At 45.5% G+C, this 22,613-nt stretch overlaps 1 protein-coding gene across 1 annotated transcript in view; it reads right to left on the bottom strand.

Annotated features, from left to right (window-relative positions):
• Positions 1-22,613, bottom strand: part of THSD7A (thrombospondin type 1 domain containing 7A) — a 537,615-nt gene that overhangs the window by 447,980 nt on the left and 67,022 nt on the right. The window contains exon 2 of the mRNA XM_056518919.1: positions 2,821-2,921. The gene's annotated coding sequence lies outside the window, so the exon portion shown is untranslated. The remainder of the gene's footprint in view (positions 1-2,820; positions 2,922-22,613) is intronic.

The raw sequence follows: 22,613 nt of genomic DNA, 5'->3' as shown, positions 1-22,613 counted from the left end.
GAACTGTTGTATTCTAAAGACTGGTTAAGTTCCGGAACATAGCGTTTACTACAACCATCAAGATTCTGTACCACATATAATATCTGTAACCATCAAGCGTACCAGTCCCGTGTCAAGAGGGGACAAGTAAAATTCCTCTGTTTGACCCAACCCAGTCTACGACTGTTTTTCTAAAGAGAGACCACTCAAACACAACAATAATATGAATAATTTTTACATAGCGCCAAAGTATTCTGCCAAGATTGTCATGAGTCACATCAGTCACTGTCCCCAATTGGGCTCATAATCCTAAAGGAGTACTGCATCCAAAATTACCTTAGCGCCTATGAACAGGATAGGGGATAAGTAGCTAATTGCAGGGGGTCTGACCGCTGGGACACCCCTCCTCTATCTCCGGGACAGGACCCGGCTCTCAGTGAGGAACGCACGCGGTAGATCACTGCTCCCTTAGAAATGAATGGATCGCAGACCGTTATCGTAGACGGCAAGCGCTCCTCACTGAGCTAGACGGGATCCCGTTCCGGAGATCGCTGGGGGCCGAGCAGTCGGACCCCCACAATCAGCTACTTATCCCCTATCCTGTAGATACTCCTTAAAGGGGAAACATTGGAAAACTGGAAAACCTTTTTTTTTTTTTTTTTTTTTAAATCAACTGGTGCCAGAAAGTTAAACGAATTTGTAAATTACTTCTATTAAAAAATCTTATTCCTTCCAGTGCTCATCAGCTACTGTTATGATCCACAGGAAGTTCTTTTCTTTTTGAATTTCCTTCCTGCCTGACCACAGTGCTCTCTGCTGACACCTCTGTCCATTTTAGGAACTGTCCAGAGCAGGATAGGTTTTCTATGGGGATTTGCTCTTACCCTAGACAATTCCTATAATGGACAGAGGTGTCAGCAGAGAGCACTGTGGTCCGGCAGAAAGGAAATTAAAAAAGAAATAAACTTCCTGTGGATCATAACAGCAGCTGATAAGTACTGGAAGGATTAAAGGAGTACTCCGGTGCGCACTTTTTTACTTTTATCCCGTCCGGGCTGCAAAATAAAAGAAAATGCACTTTCTCTTACCTGCCAACGAGCCCCCGGAGCTCCGGTACACTCCGGTACAGGTGTTCGGTCCCCGGGCTGTATTCTTCTTACTTCCTGTTAGCCCGGCACGTCACACAGAGCTTCAGCCTATCACTGGCTGAGGCGGAACATCGCTGCGGCCGGTGATAGGCTGAAGCTCCGTGTGACGTGCCGGACTAACAGGAAGTAAGAAGAATACAGCCCGGGGACCAAACACCTGTACCGGAGTGTACCGGAGCACCGGGGGAGCCTAGGCAGGTAATAGAAAGTGTGTTTTCTTTTATTTTGCAGCCCGTACGGGATAAAAGGAAAAAAGTGTGCGCCGGAGTACTCCTTTAAGATTTTTTAATAGAAGTAATTTACAAATCTGTTTCCCTTTCTGGCACCAGTTGATTTAAAATTTTATTTTTTTTTTTCCCAGTGGAGTACCCCTTTAAAGCAGGAAACCCACAGAAACATGGGAAGAATATTCAATCTCCATTCATATGTCGCCTTTGGTGGGATTTAAACCTAGTGCCCACACTGCTTCCCTTTGGAGCTGCCGTACCCCGCCTGCCATCGATCATACTTTGTAATGATATTGTTGTCATCTATTGAATTATATATGTTTTGTAGATGAACCTTTCCCATTAGTCAATGGTAAAAATAGAATCGTCAATGAATAATTGATCCTTTATGAAAAAAATTGGAAAGGTAATGTAGATACGTCATGGTTTCTGTATGTTAAACATTGTACGTTGTAGAGCAGTGGTCTCCAAACTGTGGACCTCCAGCTGTGGCCCGGACAGCCAAAAGCCAATTATCTTTTTTCTTGGCTTAACCAGCTTCCCTTCTGGTTCAAGATGGGGCAACTTTATCATATAGGCATCTGGGGCTATAATTTATAGGTCCACCAATAATGGCCCCTATTACACCAGTGGTCTCAAACTGTGGCCCTCCCAGATGTTGCAAAACTTCAACTCCCAGCATGCCCGGACAGCCAACGGCTGTCCGGGCATGCTGGGAGTTGAAGTTTTGCAACATCAGGAGGGCCACCGTTTTAGACTGCTGCTATACAGTAACTAAGTCCTGGTGGCCAACTAGTTAACCATACATAGAAGGAATGGAAAATCATAGTCGAGTTTTGGCGTAATCGGCAGGATAGAGACTTTCCTATGGTTAGAGTTGAAGTTTTTCAACATCTGGAGGGCCACAGTTTGAGACCACTGCTATACAGTAACTAAGTCCTGGTGGCCAACTAGTTAACTATACAAAGAAGAAATGGAAAATCATAGTTACGTTTTGGCGGAATCGGCAGGATAGAGACTTTCCTATGGTTAGAGTTGAAGTTTTGCAACATCAGGAGGGCCACAGTTTTAGACCACTGCTATACAGTAACTAAGTCCTGGTGGCTAACTAGTTAACTATACATAGAAGAAATGGAAAATCATAGTCACGTTTTGGCGGAATCGGCAGGATAGAGACTTTCCTATGGTTAGAGCTGAAGTTTTGCAACATCTGGAGGGCCAGAGTTTGAGACCACTGTAATACACAGTCATAGTTAGCTCTTCCTAGTCACAGATGACTTGCATCCTTGCAATAAGCTTCACACACCGGTCCCTAAGTCCTATGCATGAGGAGGTCAAACCCAAAGGATAAATGTGCTCGTCTGATAAAATATCACCTTGGAAGGAGAAGTATTTGCATATATATTATACTATTAATCACCCATAACCCTCGCTCCCGTCATTAGACGTGTATTCAGCATACTAACCGGCTGCCAGAGTCCAGGAGATGCTTTAGAACTGAGAAACGTCATGCCGATACAATGTATTCACCACATTCCAAAGGGGCGGAGCCAGAAGCATCGGTTTCCTAAACAAAAAGAGATTCAAGAGTTAAATGCAACAAAACGATACACAGTCCAATAACCTGGTGTCTAATAGTCAGTAGTGTATATAAAACAGATAGGAAAGATCATATGTACCATTGTTGCATACTATGTGGCTGCTATGGGGTCCTTGGAGAAAGGGGCGCCATCTTGATTGGTCCCATTCCTTTTTCTGTTGGTAAGAAATAGAGCAGAACTCCTCTCTTCAGGGAACGGCATTGTCAGCAAATAAACAGAGGGGGCTATTGACCAATGGGTCATGGGAAACCAGACATGGACCATTTAGACATTTGCTATAGGGCACCCTCACCCCTATGTACCCCACTGAGAGAGGGCCTCCCATTATGAGGTTGGGTTTTGACAGCCAGGGCAGGACAGAAGGTCCTTGTCCTTTCTCCTACTCCAAGTCCTCTTCATTCCTTGCTCCAATTCCCAACCCATTCTCCAACTCTGTATATAGATTTTTACCAAGAAAAGGGTATGAGACCAACAAGGCACCTCCCCTTAAGAGTACCAAAACATTTACATGGGCGATCTCTTTGCTATGTACAACCTTGGCTTGTACCTGACCCAACGTTCTGTCTAATACCAGTCAGTGCATTCAGAGCAAATGAGTTACTATTGATTTAAAGGAGGACATTATTAACCCGTTAAGGACACAGGGCGTACCTGTACGCCCCGAGTCTGCTCCCTTTCTATAACGCGGGGCCATGCTGTGGCCCTGCGTCATAGCGGCCCGGGCCCAGCCCGGCCTCTATTAATGGCCCGGACACATGGCTAATAGCGTGCGCACTGATCGCTGAGCCGTGCACTATTAAAGGGGTACTCCGCCCCTAGACATCTTATCCCCCATCCAAAGGATAGGGGATAAGATGTCAGATCGCCGCGGTGCCACTACTGGGGAGCCCCGGGGTCCCTGCTGCGGCACCCCGCTATCATTACAGCACAGAGCAAGTTCGCTCTGCACGTAATGACGCGCAATACAGGGGCCGGAGCATCGTTAGGTCACGGCTCCGCCCCTCGAGATGTCATGGCCCGCCCCTTTCAATACAAGTCTATGGGAGGGGGCGCGGCTGTCGTCACGCCCCCTGCCATAGACTTGCATTAAGGGGACGGGCCGTGATGTCACGAGGGGCGGAGCCATGATGTCACGCTGCTCCGGCCCCTGTATCGCCCGTCATTACGCACAGAGCGAACTCGCTCTGTGCTGTAATGATAGCGCAGTGCCGCAGCGGGGATCCCGGGGCTCCCCAGCAGCGGCACCACAGCGATCTGACATCTTATCCCCTATCCTTTGGATAGGGGATAAGATGTCTAGGGGGGAGTACCCCTTTAACCCTTTAGAAGTGGCATTCAAAGTTGATTGCCGCTTCTAAAGTGAACGTAAACTACCCCCAGCTAGCTCAGTCAGCTAGCTGGAGTCAGCTAGCTGGAGGACATGTGGAGGATCCCCACCTTCCTCCTGCATGTCACTGAATGATTGCTCTGTGCCTGATATCCAGGTATGAGCAGTCAAGCGGCAGAATCATTGATCAATGTTATCCGATGGGATAACAATGATCAATGTAAAAGATCACCACTTTGGGAGCTATAACATTGCAAAAAACAAAGTAGAAAAAAAAAAGTTAATAAAGATCATTTAACGCCTTCCCTAATAAAAGTAAGAATCACTCCCCTTTTCCCATAAAAAAAAGGAGTGTAAATAAAAATAAACATATATGGTATCGCCGCGTGCGGAAATGTCCGAATTATAAAAATATATCATTAATAAAACCGCTCGGTCAATGGCGTACGAGAAAAAAATCCCAAAGTCCAGAATAGCATATTTTTGGTCACTTTTTATATCATGAATAAAAAGTGATCAAAAAGTCCAATCAATACAAAAATGGTACGGCTAAAAACTTGAGATCGCGGTTCAAAAAATGAGCCCTCATACCGCCCCATGAGCAGAAAAATAAAAAAGTTATAGGGGTCAGAAAATGACAATTTTAAACGTATTAATTTTCCTGCATGTAGTTATGATTTTTTCCAGAAGTCCGACAAAATAAAACCTATATAAGTAGGATATCATTTTAATCGTATGGACCTACAGAATAATGATAAGGTGTAATTTTTACTGAAAAATGCACAGGGTAGAGATGGAAGCCCCTAAAATTTTCAAAATGGTGTTTTTTCTTCAATTTTGTCGCACAATGATTTTTTTTCTCAGTTTCGTCATATATTTTTGGGTAAAATTACTGATGTTATTACAAAGAAGAATTGGTGTCGCAAAAAATAAACCATCATATGGATTTTTAGGTGCAAAATTGAAAGAGTTATGTTTTTTTAAATGTAAGAAGGAAAAAATTAAAGTGCAAAAACGGAAAAACCCCGGGTCCTTAAAGGGGTATTCCAGTATTTTTTTTTATTTGACTATGCTACAGGGGCTGTAAAGTTAGTGTAGTTCATAATATAGTGTCTGCACCTGTGTGTGTGACGGTTTTATCACAATTCTTATGTGATTTTCACCCCAATATTTATTTTTAACAGCATACAAAATTACTGTTGTCTCAGATTTTTCCCAGGTTGCATTGCGGCCAAGACCTGACATCACTAGTCAGCTGATGACAGGGAGCCTGTCTGCTTCAATGGGTGGAGGGATCGCTTGGTGGGAGAGAAATCAATCTGCAACTAATGCAACAGCTGTAGGCCCCCTGAAGGAAAACCACAGGTCTTTTGAATGGATGCAGCTCATTTATGTTTCAATGTGTGGAGTGCCTGATGTGTGGGAGGGAGGAAAATGGAATTATGGGATTTGTAGTCAAAAAAAGAAAACTGTAACAGGAAATATAAAGAGCCAGAATGAGGACATGAGCATGAGATTTACTTTGGTATTTGGGAGTACCTGTCTAGAATTTTCTGATGGGGAGGGTGGAGATGGTAGACCAACAGTGGGTGACTAGTGGTTATAGAAAACAAACGGCAGTGCACTGCTACATTTTGACAGCCATCACCCCCCCCCTCACATCAAGAAGTCGGTCCCCTACAGTCAGTAAACACGCCCTCATTAACCAGAGGTACTGGCTGGTAGTGCGGGGGACGCTGCAGATGAGATGTGCTGACATCAGAGTGCCAGAAGGAGCCTTGTAACCCTGCCCATGCCAGTTAGCAGCTCATTTGCATATCCAGAAGAATGAAGATAATGGGCGAACGGGAAGGGCGGATCTGGGCATGGTAGGCAGCATATTGATCAGCGTCCCCCACACTACCAGCCCGTACCTCTGTTTAGTGCGGGGGGAGTTTACTGACAGTTTTCCTTTAAATACTACAACTGAATTACAGGCACGAGAATTATCTGCACGCCTGGTAGACAGAGGGTACCACCTGGAAATCACAGAGGAGTCATATATAAGAGATAGGAATTGGAATCAGAGTGGTCCTCAGAAGAAGCGCAATAGATCAAATAAACAGAATAGGTTTATTTTTTCCTTCAAGCTCTCCCCGATGGACATAAGTGTGCAGTCTGCTATCAGGCGTCATTGGCATCGGATTGAAAATGATGTTGATCTGCTAAAAATCAGCCCCTCTTTTCACATCCAAAAAATAAAACACTGGGAAGCCTTCTTGGCACTAACCAGTTTTCCAACCCCACTAATAATTGGCTGCACCATCTTAGTTTTATTTATTTTATTTATTTTTTTATATTTATTTATTAATTTATTTATATTATTAATGCAAAGTAATTTTAAGTGTAAACAATGTACTCGTTATAATTAAGAAGCCAAATTTATTAGTGTGGGTGGGATAGATTGGGAAGTGCGGCACTTCATTACTTGTAAGACAAAATTTGTCGTGTACATCCTGACATACCCATGTGGTCGGTTAGAAATCTATATGTAAGAGTAAGAGAACATATGAGATCCATAACTACAGGGTTAGTGCAGAAAGGAGAAAGTGACCCTTTCTGCACTGACTTCCATCAGGACTGGATTACTCCTTCTCCTGGGACTCGGGCCTAGCAGCTGTTCCTCCTCTTCACTCTGGTAACCCACTGGGTGGGTTGATATGTAAATTTTTTATTCGCTCAAGGTGAGCGGCCATTACCTAAGGGCGACTCTCGCCTAGTGACGGTGCCCGTCTTAATACTACTATTGTTTTAGTGGTAACACACGAGGTGCCTCCTTTGGTCTCTTTTTTCTTCTATTTTCAGTAACTACGGTGTTAGGATTTCCACGGCTAATTGAGCATATCAAGAACGATCATGGAGGGGATGCTGGAGTCTTAAAGGGGTACTCTGCTGCTCAGCGTTTGGAACAAACTGTTCGGAATGCTGGAGCTGGCACCGGGAGCTCGTGATGTCATAGCCCCACCCCATCATGATGTAACACCACGCCCCCTCAATGTAAGTCTATGGGAGGGGGCGTGACGGCTGTCACGCCCCCTCCCATAGACTTGCATTGAGGGGGTGGGGCATGACATAATGAGGGGGCGGGGTTATGACGTCACGAGCTCCCGACGCCGACTCCAGCGTTCGGAACAGTTTGTTCCAAACGCTGAGCAACGGAATACCCCTTTAAATTGGTTCTTATCCGTGGGAGCGCAAAGGCAAATGGAGCTCCCATGCAAATGTTTGGTTTACCATTTTATCAGTCAGGATCCCTACATATATGATGGGGACAGAATTTTAGACACATGAGGATATGTTTTTTTTTTTTTTTTTTTTGCAAACAGTAACGTGCTATTCATAATCTGAGGAAGTGCCATGGGTTCTGGGTGGGCACCCTGGTAGGCTTCTTATCATTACTTGGACATTTTCCATGGGTTCTGGGTGGGCACCCTGGTAGGCTTCTTATCATTACTTGGACATGTTCCATGGGTTCTGGTTGGGCACCCTGGTAGGCTTCTTATCATTACTCGGACATGTTCCATGGGTTCTGGGTGGGCATCATGGTAGGCTTCTTCTCATTACTTGGACATGTTCCATGGTTTCCGGGTGGGCACCCTGGTAGGCTTCTTCTCATTACTTGGACATGTTCTATGGGTTCTGGGTGGGCACCCTGGTAGGCTTCTTCTCATTACTTGGACATGTTCTATGGGTTCTGGGTGGGCACCCTGGTAGGCTTCTTCTCATTACTCGGACATGTTCCATGGGTTCTGGGAGGGCACCCTGGTAGGCTTATTATCATTACTTGGACATGTTCCATGGGTTCTGGGTGCGCACCCTGGTAGGCTTCTTATCATTACTTGGACATGTTCCATGGGTTCTGGGTCGGCACCCTGGTAGGCTTCTTATCATTACTTGGACATGTTCCATGGGTTCCGGGTGGGCACCCTGGTAGGCTTCTTATCATTACTTGGACATATTCCATGGGTTCTGGGTAGGCACCCTGGTAGGCTTCTTCTCATTACTTGGACATGTTCTATGGGTTCTGGGTGGGCACCCTGGTAGGCTTCTTCTCATTACTTGGACATGTTCTATGGGTTCTGGGAGGGCACACTGGTAGGCTTCTTCTCATTACTTGGACATGTTCTATGGGTTCAGGTTGGGCACCCTGGTAGGCTTCTTATCATTACTTGGACATGTTCCATGGGTTCTGGGTGGGCACCCTGGTAGGCTTCTTATCATTACTTGGACATGTTCCATGGGTTCTGGTTGGGCACCCTGGTAGGCTTCTTATCATTACTTGGACATGTTCCATGGGTTCTGGGTGGGCACCCTGGTAGGCTTCTTATCATTACTCGGACATGTTCCATGGGTTCTGGGTGGGCATCCTGGTAGGCTTCTTATCATTACTTGGACATGTTCCATGGTTTCCGGGTGGGCACCCTGGTAGGCTTCTTCTCATTACTTGGACATGTTCTATGGGTTCTGGGTGGGCACCCTGGTAGGCTTCTTCTCATTACTTGGACATGTTCTATGGGTTCAGGGAGGGCACCCTGGTAGGCTTCTTCTCATTACTTGGACATGTTCTATGGGTTCTGGGTGGGCACACTGGTAGGCTTCTTCTCATTACTCGGACATGTTCCATGGGTTCTGGGAGGGCACCCTGGTAGGCTTATTATCATTACTTGTACATGTTCCATGGGTTCTGGGTCGGCACCCTGGTAGGCTTCTTATCATTACTTGGACATGTTCCATGGGTTCCGGGTGGGCACCCTGGTAGGCTTCTTATCATTACTTGGACATGTTCCATGGGTTCTGGGTAGGCACCCTGGTAGGCTTCTTCTCATTACTTGGACATGTTCTATGGGTTCTGGGTGGGCACCCTGGTAGGCTTCTTCTCATTACTTGGACATGTTCTATGGGTTCTGGGAGGGCACCCTGGTAGGCTTCTTCTCATTACTTGGACATATTCTATGGGTTCTGGGTGGGCACCCTGGTAGGCTTCTTCTCATTACTTGGACATGTTCCATGGGTTCTGGGTGGGCACCCTGGTAGGCTTCTTATCATTACTTGGACATGTTCCATGGGTTCTGGGTGGGCACCCTGGTAGGCTTCTTATCATTACTTGGACATGTTCCATGGGTTCTGGGTCGGCACCCTGGTAGGCTTCTTATCATTACTTGGACATGTTCCATGGGTTCTGGGTGGGCATCCTGGTAGGCTTCTTATCATTACTCGGACATGTTCCATGGGTTCTGGGTGGGCATCCTGGTAGGCTTCTTATCATTACTTGGACATGTTCCATGGTTTCCGGGTGGGCACCCTGGTAGGCTTCTTCTCATTACTTGGACATGTTCTATGGGTTCTGGGTGGGCACCCTGGTAGGCTTCTTCTCATTACTCGGACATGTTCCATGGGCTCTGGGTCGGCACCCTGGTAGGCTTCTTATCATTACTTGGACATGTTCCATGGGTTCCGGGTGGGCACCCTGGTAGGCTTCTTATCATTACTTGGACATGTTCCATGGGTTCTGGGTAGGCACCCGGTAGGCTTCTTCTCATTACTTGGACATGTTCTATGGGTTCTGGGTGGGCACCCTGGTAGGCTTCTTCTCATTACTTGGACATGTTCTATGGGTTCTGGGAGGGCACCCTGGTAGGCTTCTTCTCATTACTTGGACATGTTCTATGGGTTCTGGGTGGGCACCCTGGTAGGCTTCTTCTCATTACTCGGACATGTTCCATGGGTTCTGGGAGGGCACCCTGGTAGGCTTATTATCATTACTTGGACATGTTCCATGGGTTCTGGGTGGGCACCCTGGTAGGCTTCTTATCAATACTTGGACATGTTCCATGGGTTCTGGGTCGGCACCCTGGTAGGCTTCTTATCATTACTTGGACATGTTCCATGGGTTCCGGGTGGGCACCCTGGTAGGCTTCTTATCATTACTTGGGCATGTTCCATGGTTTCCGGGTGGGCACCCTGGTAGGCTTCTTCTAATTACTTGGACATGTTCCATGGGTTCTGGGAGGGCACCCTGGTAGGCTTCTTATCAATACTTGGACATGTTCCATGGGTTCTGGGTCGGCACCCTGGTAGGCTTCTTATCATTACTTGGACATGTTCCATGTGTTCTGGGTAGGCACCCTGGTAGGCTTCTTATCATTACTTGGACATGTTCCATGGGTTCCGGGTGGGCACCTTGGTAGGGTTCTTATCATTACTCGGACATGTTTCTTCTTCATAGAACAGATGAGAATAAAAAAACTTCCAAAAACCAAAGTGAAGCTTGATCTCCTGTGCCCGTCGCTGTCCTTTTGGTTTCGTGCCTGTATTTTTCCATGTGATTGAATTAGGGAGTCGGGCTCCAGATATATCACATTAGGTTCTCTCCAGCCATCGCCATTTGTTAACCTAATCAGCTGCCGAATTTCAGCCTCATTAAACAAAAACAGAAGACAAGACTATTCCATTCACTCTGCAATTACCTGATGTAATTGAGTGCAGATGGTTTGGGGAACACTAATTGTAAATTTGCTTATATCTTCTTGGAATGCGTCATCATAATTGGTACAAACGCGGAGTCCCATTCAGCATTACGGACGGGATCTAATTACATCAAGAGGCAAAACAAACCTCATCGATTGGCTGATGTGCGATCAATATTATTAGGGTCTGCAATAGTCGCTCTGGTGGAGATGACAGGCAGCGGGGGTTTGATGACCAATCTTTATTTATTAGGGGGGATGCTATGGTGTCAGAACAGTAAAGCTCTTTGGCCCAAAATCTGTAAAGGCCTCCCCTCACCTATCACATCAATAGTTAGAGTGAGTGGAGATGTAGTAGTCCCTGCAAACCCTCTGCCATGCGAAGCATCAGTATTATAAATATAGAACAGATTATCCATTGAGCGTCTCCCTCCGATGGGTTTGCTTAGCATTGTTACTTTGCAACTACCTCACCGGTGATCTATTACTCTGGATCAGCTTATTTTACTGTGCAGCTCACGGCTGGTTTAGACTAGAAGTTTCCGATTTGATAGCATCTCTTTCACTATCCTTGACTTGTGCAGTATGGTGCGGATTATAGTTTATGCTCTGTGTGTTTAAAAACAATATTCTTTATATTTTTCTAGTTGATCGTCCTTCGCTTTTGTCTCTGGGTACTAGAGTACTCCTGTTGTTTGCCCCGGGGTCAGATTTGCAGATTAGAGATTTCATTAGGGATATTTTCAGGGACAGCGAGGGTGAATGGTGTCTGGTGTTAGGATGCCATTTTGGTCAATCATTAGGCTGTTTTTGAGGAGTTTAGGGGTACAAAAATACTCATACACATGTGCCTGAAGTGCCTGCAGCCTATGAAAGTTAATGGTGGAGGCGGAGCTAACAGCTTCTGCGCCACCAGTGTATCTGTGTCCAGATGAAGTATGAAGGGTGGCCGCGGTGAGCCAGCTGAAGTTTAAAGTAAGCGGGACATCTCAAAAAGCTGCATGGACCGGACCATGAGACAACTCCTTTAGTTGGACACTATGTGGTGGGGGCAAGCCTGAGAAGATCAGGGTCCCCTTACCACCAGTTCTACAGCCAGTTGGGTTCATAGAGGGCATTTGTTACAATTTGTTAGCTAAAGCCAAATTTTTTTGAAGAAAGGAACATTTTTAAAGGGGTACTCTGCCCCTAGACATCTTATCCCCTATCCAAAGGATAGGGGATAAGATATCTGATCATGGGGGGCCCGCCGCTGGGGACCCCTGTGATCTCCCTGCTACCCCCGGTGTTCACTAAGAGCATTGGGTGCAGTGTCGGAGGCTCGTGACGTCACAGCCACGCCCCCTTCGTGACATCACAGCCACGCCCTCTCAAGGCAAGTCTATGGGAGGGGAATGACAGCGGCCACGCCCCCTACCATAGGCTTGCATTGAGGGGGCATGGCCGTGACGTCATGAGCCACTGCCCCGCATCGCCAGTCATCCACCAGCGGGGGGACCCCCCCGTGATCTCGGCTGCGGCACCCCAGACCTCCGGTGCATGGAGCGAACTTCGCTCCGTGCCGGATGACTGGCGAAGCGGGGCAGAGGCTTGTGACATGATGGCCACACCCCCTCAATGCAAGTCTATGGGAGGGGGCGTGACGACAGTCACGCCCCCTCCCATAGACTTGCATTGAGGGGGCGTGACCATGATGTCAGGAGTGGGGCGTGGCCGTGACATCACGAGCCTCCGTCGCTGCACCCAACGCGCTAATCGAACGCCGGGAGTAGCAGGGAGATCACAGGGGTCCCCAGTGGCTGGAACCCCGCGATCAGACATCTTATCTTATGTCTAGGGGGCAGCGTACCCCTTTAAATCTCTATCTCTTTAATTTTTTTTTTTTTTTTTTGGGGGGCGGGGGGGAGGGGTCCAATCCTGACTTAGATTATTGCTTGCAGTAACCTGCACTGTGTGGATCGGGCCTACGATGGCCATTATTTCCCTCCATGCTGCAATGTAGTAAGTGTGAATGGGATTTATTCTTTAGGATCTCGCTACGTGTCTAGAAGGTTGTTCATACATGGTTCCCTGAACATGACAATGAATTCTGCTTGATGCGGGAATATTTCCCGTCACCAGATGTGATGTGAACTGAATATCCGTGGACTGAGATGAAAGCAGAGTTGACATCCAATTCCAGCTGAAGCATGAAATACCGGGGTGGAGTCATCGTCTACAACTTATATAATCCATATTCGGAATCTGGAGTCAACCACTTGGGCCTGTGGATCCATTCCACATTCTGTCATTTTTATGGTACTGTATAATAATGTGCAAGAGGTTTTATTGTCCCTTCATAAGCTTCTTTAGACCAGTGGATCAAATTATCCTCCGCATATGAGTATTTGTTTATTAAAAGGGGTACTCCGCCCCTAGACATCTTATCCCCTATCCAAAGGATAGGGGATAAGATGTCTGATCACGGGACCCCCCGCAATCTCCCTGCGGCACCCCAGACATCCGGTGCATTGAGCGAACTTCGCTCCGTGCCGGATGACTGGTGATGCGGGGCGGAGGCTCGTGACATCACAGCCACGCCCCCTCAATGCAAGTCTATGGGAGGGGGCGTGGTGGCAGTCACGCCCCCTCTCATAGTCTTGCATTGAGGGGGCATGGCTGTGATGTCACAAGCCTCCGGTGCAGCACCGGACTCTCTAAGCGAACGCCGGGTGTAGCAGGGAGATCATGGGGGTCCCCAGCGGCGCCCCCCCCCCCCCCCCCCCTCCGTGATCAGACATCTTATCCCCTATCTTTTGGATAGGGGATAAGATGTCTCGGTGCAGAGTACCCCTTTAAATGTCTATCTTCGTATCTTTAATATTTAAAGGGGTACTCCCGTGGAAATCTTTATTTATTTATTTATTTATTTAAATCAACTGGTGCCAGAAAGTTAAACAGATTTGTAAATTACTTCTATTAAAGAAATCTTAATCCTTCCAGTACTTTTAATGGGCTGTATACTGAAGAGAAATCCAAAAAAGAAATGTATTTCCTCTGATGGCATGACCACAGTGCTCTCTGCTGACCTCTGCTGTCCATTTTAGGAACTGTCCAGAGCAGGAGAAACTCCCCATAGCAAACATATGCTGCTCTCGACAGTTCCTAAAATGGACAGCAGAGGTCAGCAGAGAGCACTGTGCTCATGACATCAGAGGAAATGCATTTCTTTTTATGATTTCTCTTCAGTATACAGCCCCTAAAAAGTACTGGAAGGATTAAGATTTTTTAATAGAAGGGATTTACAAATCTTTTTAACTTTCTGGCAACAGTTGATTTAAAAAATAAAAAGTTTTCCACGGGAGTACCCCTTTAAATTTCTGTGCAGCACCCAGCATTCATTTGGAATGCTGGTTGTGGGCTGTGGGGGTTGTGACATCATAGCCATAGTCCAGGCATTTGGAACAACATTTTCTGGGACCGCGGAGTACCCCTTTAAAATAACAGTAAAAGCAAAAATACATTTTAAATAGTGCAGCGTGCCACAAAAAAAGAGCACAAAGATATGATCTACCACAAGCCAAAGGCAAATGAACCCAATAAACAATACTCTTCCTAAGGGTTAGAAGGCAAGGGTTGGAGATCAATGGCCATCCTTCACTAAAGCTTAAAGGGGTACTACGGTGGAATTTTTTTTTTTTTTTTTTAATGAACTGGTGGCAGAAAGTTAAACAGATTTGTAAATGACTTCTATTAAAAAATCTTTATCCTTCCAGTACAGTGGTCCCTCAACAAACGATGGTAATTCGTTCCAAACGACCCATCGTTTGTCGAATCCATCGTATGTTGAGGGATCCGTGCAATGTAAAGTATAGGAAGCTGTACTCACCTGTTCCCGCCGCTCCGCACCAGGTCCTCACCGCTCCCGATGATGTCCCAGGGGCTCCCGATGCTGTCCCGCTGCTCCGGTGTCTTCTTCGTTATCCTCCGATGTCTTGCACATCTTCTGCAGGGCCCGGGCCTCGCCTTCTGGTGACGTTATTACGCTGCTGCGCCGGCACGGCGTGCGTAGTGACGTAATAACGACGCCGGAAAGCGAGGCGCGGACCCCGGAGAAGATGCGCAAGACACCGGAGGATCCCGAAGAAGACACCGGAGCAGCGGGAATAGGTAAGTGAACCTGCCAGGGATGCTTAAACTGCTATCCGACAGCAGCTTAAGAATTTTGCGCTGTCGGATAGCAGTTAATGCGATGGCCCCGACATATAAAAGCATCGTATGTCGATTTTATCATATGTCGGGGCCATCGTAGGTCGGGGGGTTACTGTACTTATTAGCAGCTGTATGCTAAAGAGGAAATTCTATCCTTTTTGAATTTCTTTTTTGTCTTGTCCACAGTGCTCTCTGCTGACACCTCTGTCCGTGTCAGGAACTGTCCAGAGCAGCATAGGTTTGCTATGGGTATTTTCTCCTGCTCTGGACAGTTCCTAATACGGGCATCAGGTGTCAGCAGAGAGCATTGTGGACAAGACAAAAAATTAATTCATAAAGAAAAGAATTTCCTCTGTAGCATACAGCTGCTAAAAAGTACTGGAAGGATAAAGATTTTTTTTTTAATAGAAGTCATTTAAAATCTGTTTAACTTTCTGGCACCAGTTGATTTAGTTCCACTACTTCTCACTTAGGATTGACATTTCTCCTTTATATGCACTCCATAGTGTCTGGGGCTTTTACCCTCCGCTACTTGGAGCATTTTACGTTTTAGTTGACTAAATTGACTGCTAATTACCGTATTTTTCGCCGTATAAGACGCACTTTTTCTTCCCCAAAACTGGGGGGGGGGAAGTCGGTGCGTCTTATACGGCGAATACACACCTATCGCAGCGGTCTCTGTGGCCATCAACGGCCGGGACCCGCGGCTAATACAGGACATCTCCGATCGCGGTGATGCCCTGTATTAACCCTTCAGACGTGGCGATCAAAGCTGACCTCCGCGTCTGAAGGGAAAGTGACACTAACCCGAATGTTCAGTCGGGCTGTTCGGGACCGCCGCGATTTCACGCGGTTTAGCCGGGTTAGTGCTTACAGGACACCGGGAGGGACCTTACCTGCCTCCTCGGTGTCTTCTCCGTTCAGGGATCCCCTGTATGGCCGGCGCTCTCCTTCCTCGTCATCACGTGCGTCGGCGTGCGTAACGACGTGATGGCGGCGACGGAGAGCGAGGATACCCGGCCGGCAGCAGAGACGTTCCAGAGGGACGGGGACACGGCGACAGCGATGGAGCGATATCCAGGGCAGCGGTGACGGGTCCGGAGCGGCGGGGACACGTGAGTATTACCTCCTATGCAGTGGTCTTCAATCTGCGGACCTCCAGATGTTGCAAAACTACAAGTCCCAGCATGCACGGACAGCCGTTGGCTGTCCGGGCATGTTGGGAGTTGTAGTTTTGCAACATCTGGAGGTCCGCAGGTTGAAGACCACTATTGGGTTCAAAATCTTTATTTTTTTAGATTTTGCACCTATAAATTGGGTGCGTCTTATACGCCGGTGCGTCCTATAGGGCGAAAAATACGGTACCCTCCTACCATAGGTACCCCTCGGGACCTTATATTCCGTTGCTCAACAGATTGGACTAGAACTGATATATGTATTGATTATTCAAAAAATGTGTAAAAACATTCCATCATTCTATACCATCATTGTGCTTCTTCTTTATGCTTCTTCTTTATTGAAGTGATTTATATTGCAGTTATTGATATTATTTCCTTTTTGTTCTCTTTTCTTTGTTATATGTATTGTAATTTTTTTTTATTTCATTAAAATAAACAATTATTTAAAAAAAATAAATAAATTGGTTTCCACCAGCGTACCCCTTTAAAGGGGAACTCCAGAGGAAAAAATAATTAGGTCAACTGCATCTTACAAAGGTGTGATGCCATTTTGGGAAGTCTCTCTCTCTCTTTGAAACCTTGGCTTCCCTGGGGAGGTCAACCTCAACTAATGGTTGCTCAGTAGACAATAAGTTGGAAGCCGAGAGCAAATTGATCTCTCCATAAAGGGGTACTCCAGAGAAAAATGATTCATGCCAGAAATTTTTTTTTTAAATTTACTTCTATATAAAAAAAAAAAACAACAACTTGAACCTTCCAGTACTTATTAGCTACTATATGCCCTGGAGGAAGTCATAATAGTCTTTCCAGTGAGACACAGTGCTTTCTGCTGACACCTCTGTCCATGTCAGGAACTGTCCAGAGCAGGATAGGTTTGCTATGGGGATTTGCTCCTACTCTGGACAGTTCCTGACATGGACAGCGGGGGCTGCAGAGAGCACTGTGGTCAGACTGGAAAGACTACATGACTTCCTCTGGACCATACAGAAGCTTATAAGTACTGGAAGACTTGAGGTTTTTAAAATTGAAGTAAATTACAAATCTCTAAAACTTACTGACACTGTTCTCGCGCCCCTGTTGGCCCATGTAAAAGGGTCATACAGGATTAGAAAAACGTAGCTGCTCTCTTCCAAAAACAATACCACACCGGTTCACATTTTTTTGGGTGTTACTGTAGCTCACGCACATTAAAGGGGTACTCTGGTGGGGGGAAAAGATTCTAATCCACTGTAGCCAGAAAATTATGCAGATTTGTAAATCACTTCTGTTTAAAAATCTTAATCCTTCCAGTACTTATCAGCTGCTGTATGCTACAGCCAAAGTTGTGTAGTTTTTTCCAGTCTGACAACAGTGCTCTCTATCCATGTCAGGAACTGTTCAGAGCAGGAATAAATCCCCATAGCAACCCTGTCCTGCTCTGGACAGTTCTAGACACAGACAGAGGTGTCGGCAGAGAGCACTGTGGTCAAACTGGAAAGAACTACACAACTTCCTGCGGAGCATACAGCAGCTGATAAGTACTGAAAGGATTAAGATTTTTACATAGAAGTAATTTACAAATCTGTTTAACTTTCTGGCACCAGTTGATTTAAAAACAAATGATTTCCAGGGGAGTACCCCTTTAAGGCCTACCGACAGCCCTGGATTTAAATTACTCCCTGTTCTATTCCAGTGGAGTAACTAATAAAACCCGGAGTGTTGGTGGGGCTTGAGGACTAGGTTGGGGGCCACTGCCATGTAGGACCACCCCAAAAGGTCAGTCAGTGCACCCAAGGGGTTGCACAGCTTCAATAGATGATACAAGCCATAGATCTGAAACCACAGTATGATGCATTAAAGGGGTACTCTACTGCCCGAGCATTCGGAATATGGGCTGCGGGGGTAGTGTTGACCAAGAGTTAAATCCTGACTGCCAAATGACAAAGGAAGATTTTCTGAATAGCGAGTAAAATATGAGATTCTAATTTTAAGTAAAAAAAATAATATATATATATATAAAGGGCATGAATATTTTGGATTCAAGTCCATAAAGTTTTTTTTAAATGTAATAAAACTTATTGCATTTGTGGAGGAGCAGAATAGAGTGAGAAGAGTATAGATGAAAGGGGTTGTAAGATTTAAAGGGCCAGGACATCTAAATTAGAAAGCATTAAAGGGATACTCCACCCCGAGACATCTTATCTGAAGACATTTACCTCTGTAGATGTAGTGACTGATTTCTGCCTCTGCTGTACGTCTTAAAGGGGTACTCCACCCCTAGACATCTTATCCCCTATCCAAAGGATAGGGGATAAGATGTCTGATCGCAGGGGTCTCGCCGCTAGGGACCCCCGCAAAATAGCATGCGGCACCCACGGAAGCGTTGGAGGGTCTGGGTCGCGACCACGGGAACGGAAGTCCGTGACGTCATGACTCCGCCCCCGTCTGACGTCACACCCCGTCCCCTCAATGCAAGTCTATGGGAGGGGGCGTGACAGCCGTCACGCCCCCTCCCATAGACTTGCATTGAGGGGACGGGGCATGATGTCACACGGTGGGCGTAGTCATGACATCACGGACTTCCGTTCCCGTGGTCGCAACCCAGACCTTCCAACGCTTCCGGACAAGAAACAGGTGGGTGCCGCATGCTATTTTGCAGGGGGTCCCCAGCGGCGCGCCCCCCGCGATCAGACATCTTATCCCCTATCCTTTGGATAGGGGATAAGATGTCTAGGGGTGGAGTACCCCTTTAAGATGTACAGCAGAGGCAGAAATCAGTCACTACATCTACAGAGGTTAATGTCTCCGGAGACGCTCAACACTTCACATAGCGATGATGAAGGAAGGGATAGTTTTTTTTTTGTACTTTGTGTCATTTATTCTACTGAAGAACATTACAGGCCAACCCATCCCTATTTGGATTAACCCCTTAAGGGTGCAACAAATTTTATATTTTTGCATTCAAATTCTATTCCTTCTTGCCTTTGTAATAGACATACCGGTAATTTTTACATTTTTCCATCCAAAGAGCCATATGACGGCTTGTTTTTTGCAAGTACCGTGTAATAACAGCCCAATTTCTCCATAAAATATGCGCCAAAAAAATAAATAATTTATAATAATAATTTCGAGGTGTTATTGAAAAAAAGAAAATCTTTTTTAAAATGTTTTGTTTATACTCTATTCACACTGACATGTCATCTGTATTCTTCAGGTCAGTATGACACATAAATGTTCTTAAAATCTCCCAAATGTGACCCCCTATAACTTTTTTTTTTTTTTTTTAGTTTTCGGTCTAGATGGGATTTTTTTATTCCTTTTTATGAATTTTTTTTGTGATATTAGATGTGACCATAAATCTGCAATTATGCGGTTTTTTTTTTTTTCCGTCTACATTGTTTACCCTGCAGGATCATAAAAATTATTTAATAATTCAAAAAATTCCACATGGAAATTCCAATTTATTTATTTATTTTTCTAAACATTAGAAAAGGGGAAAAAGGGTGTTCAGGCCGGGAGATGTAGTTTAGCAACAGCTGCAGACAACCTGGTTGGGAAACACTGTTATAGATAAATTAGGGGATGACATTGGTTGGATGTCTGTACACAGGTAATTTTAAAGGGGTTATCCAGGAAAAAACTTTTTTTTATATATCAACTGGCTCCAGAAAGTTAAACAGATTTGTAAATTACTTCTATTAAAAAATCTTAATCCTTTCAGTACTTACAAGCTTCTGAAGTTAAGGTTGTTCTTTTCTGTCTAAGTGCTCTCTGATGACACGTGTCTCGGGAAACGCCCAGTTTAGAAGAGGTTTGCTATGGGGATTTGCTTCTAAACTGGGCGTTTCCCGAGACACGTGTCATCAGAGAGCACTTAGACAGAAAAGAACAACCTTAACTTCAGAAGGTCATAAGTACTGAAAGGATTAAAGATTTTTTAATAGAAGTAATTTACAAATCTGTTTAACTTTCTGGAGCCAGTTGATATATTAAAAAAAGTTTTTTTCCTGGATAACCCCTTTAAGTGGCCTTCCCCTTTAAGACGTCAGTTATTACCGTTAGATTATAAAGTTACAATGTTGCAACTTTTGATTTTTGAAATTTTCGAACAAACCTTCTGATGTCTTTCCTGCATTCCGTCTTTTGTATTAAGGATTATTACATAACAACGCAGGGATGGAGACCGTAGGTTGGATTGGCTACGGTCCCTAAGTCGCCCACTTCCTCCTCGGACACATCTCTGCCTGATAACTGATCAATAGGCTAATGAAATATCATCGGCCCGCATTGGATTCTGGATGACATATGAAGTGCATTGCCTCCATTAATCCTTTAATAATACATGAAGGGATATGTTTGTGGTCAGAAATACAGCAGTGTTAAAGTGATGTATCGATCGTCCATGATTAAGAGGCTCGTGTTGGAGATAACAACCTGCAGGGGGCAGCAGAGGCATCATCTGGTCTTCAATGTAATCTATAATACCATAAGGCGCTGTTCAAAAGTAGCATTAAAGTACCTTGAGGTACCGGTACTATGTTTATTGAGAACATCAATGACGTGTTTCGGAGGTGGCACCCTCCTTCCCCAGATTGGCATGTCAATCTGAGGAAGGAGGGTGCCACCTCCGAAACACGTCATTGGTGTTCTCAATAAACAAAGTACCTCAAGGTACTTTAATGCTACTTTTGGATCCAGAACTTATTTTTATTGGAAACCTGAACAGCGCCTGATGTATGGGTCATTTCTTTTCCCGTATTCACTTCACTCAACAGGACTGGATTCTCCATCCCTGTGACCTTTTGGGCTTTGCAGTTCACCTCCATCACTACCACCACCATCATACCCCAATTTAAGGGTGATAAGCGCAGAAAATCTTCAGTAAGGTGAGTGGCCATCTGCAAGGCTGGTGCGATCCAGCCACCCCCCTCTTTCCACCCTAGTGTCTTGGGTAATACACGAGGCGCGGCTCCTCTTTTTTATCTTTTTCTATTAGATAATACCGTAAGGGTATGTTCCCACTACATAATTCCTGCAGAATTCCGTGAGCAGAATTCCGCCAACAAAATTACGTAAACATTACGTGAACATAAACATCAGTGTGAATGGGTTTCAGCGAGACCCGTTCACACTGCGGAATTTCAGCGGCGGACAATTCCAATTCCAATTTTACCACCAGGGCAAGGAGGTAGTGGCCGTTCATCCACAAGGCCAATTATTTCCCTAGGCTCTCTCCCCCCTACCAACTTACCTTACTCCCCATCCTATCCTTTAGTACATTTATTTGTGCGCCAACTATGGTAAGTCTCCAGATTGGTGGAGCATAATAAAATAATAATAATAATAATAATAAATCTTGATAAGCCGAAGTCGCTGTCATATTGATATCGCGTTTTGATATATCTGGGAATTATCGATCCCAAGATTATTTTAATCCACCTTGGTTTTTGGGTAATCACATTTTTTGTGGATATTATTAAAATTTGGATTTTCGCCTTGGCTCTTAGTGTAAAAACAATTAAAAGTTATGTTTTAGTGTCCTTTCAGTGATTTTAATTTGGCCGACACAATTTATGTCCACTGCCTTCTGTGATTTATAGTATCGAGAACTAACCTGATTGCGCGCTGCTCTGCGGCGGCGGGAGCGAGCGCTTGCTGGATGACACACAGGGGTGCGCATGTTAGATTAGCTGAAGGGCGCATGCGCTGGGACCTGTATGTCAATCACACATCGGTCCCAGCGCTGACATACGGGGTAGGCTTGGGGGTGGGCGTGGCGGCGGCGGGGCATCGTGTACCTCGCGCCACGCCTATCCGACCGTAGGTGGCTTTGAATAACTGCATTTTTTGGCATCATTAAAGCCTGTAAATATCAGGTAAAAACATTGCTATACCCACCACCTGCACACAGTACAAAGGCTGTGTGCAGGTAATTGCTCCTAGATTTCATGACAGTTGCGCTTTAAAGAAGTACTCCGGGGTTGTTGTATTTTTTCCCAAATCGTGCACATTCAATTAGATTGAAAATATGTCTATATGAGTCTAGATGGACCTTCTGGTCTCTGGACCATGAAGAACTTGGTGATATGGGGAAGGAGTCACCTAGAGCAGAGGAAGAGTGACTGGAGGGGTGTGGCTTAAAGATGTGTGATTTGGAACCCGCTGGACCCCCTAGACCATACCTCCTCCGCTGGTCTCTATTTGGAATGGCAGTAATAAGGAGAAGATTGAATTCCAGGCTTAACGACCATTTAACATCCAATAAACCACCGGTCTCAAACTGTGGCCCTCCAGATGTGGCAAAACTTCAACCCCAGCCGTTGGCTGTCCGGGCATGCTGGGAGTCGAAGTTTTGCAACATCTGGAGGGCCCCAGTTTGAGACCGTTGCAATAAACAGATGACATATCATTGCTGATTGGTGGGACTAGTATATGAACTATAATGGGGGTAATAAATACGGGACCGGGGGTAAAGTC

Source organism: Hyla sarda, chromosome 5, assembly GCF_029499605.1.
Source record: "Hyla sarda isolate aHylSar1 chromosome 5, aHylSar1.hap1, whole genome shotgun sequence".
Lineage (NCBI taxonomy): Eukaryota > Metazoa > Chordata > Amphibia > Anura > Hylidae > Hyla > Hyla sarda.
This window is presented reverse-complemented; position numbering and strand designations above follow the sequence as displayed.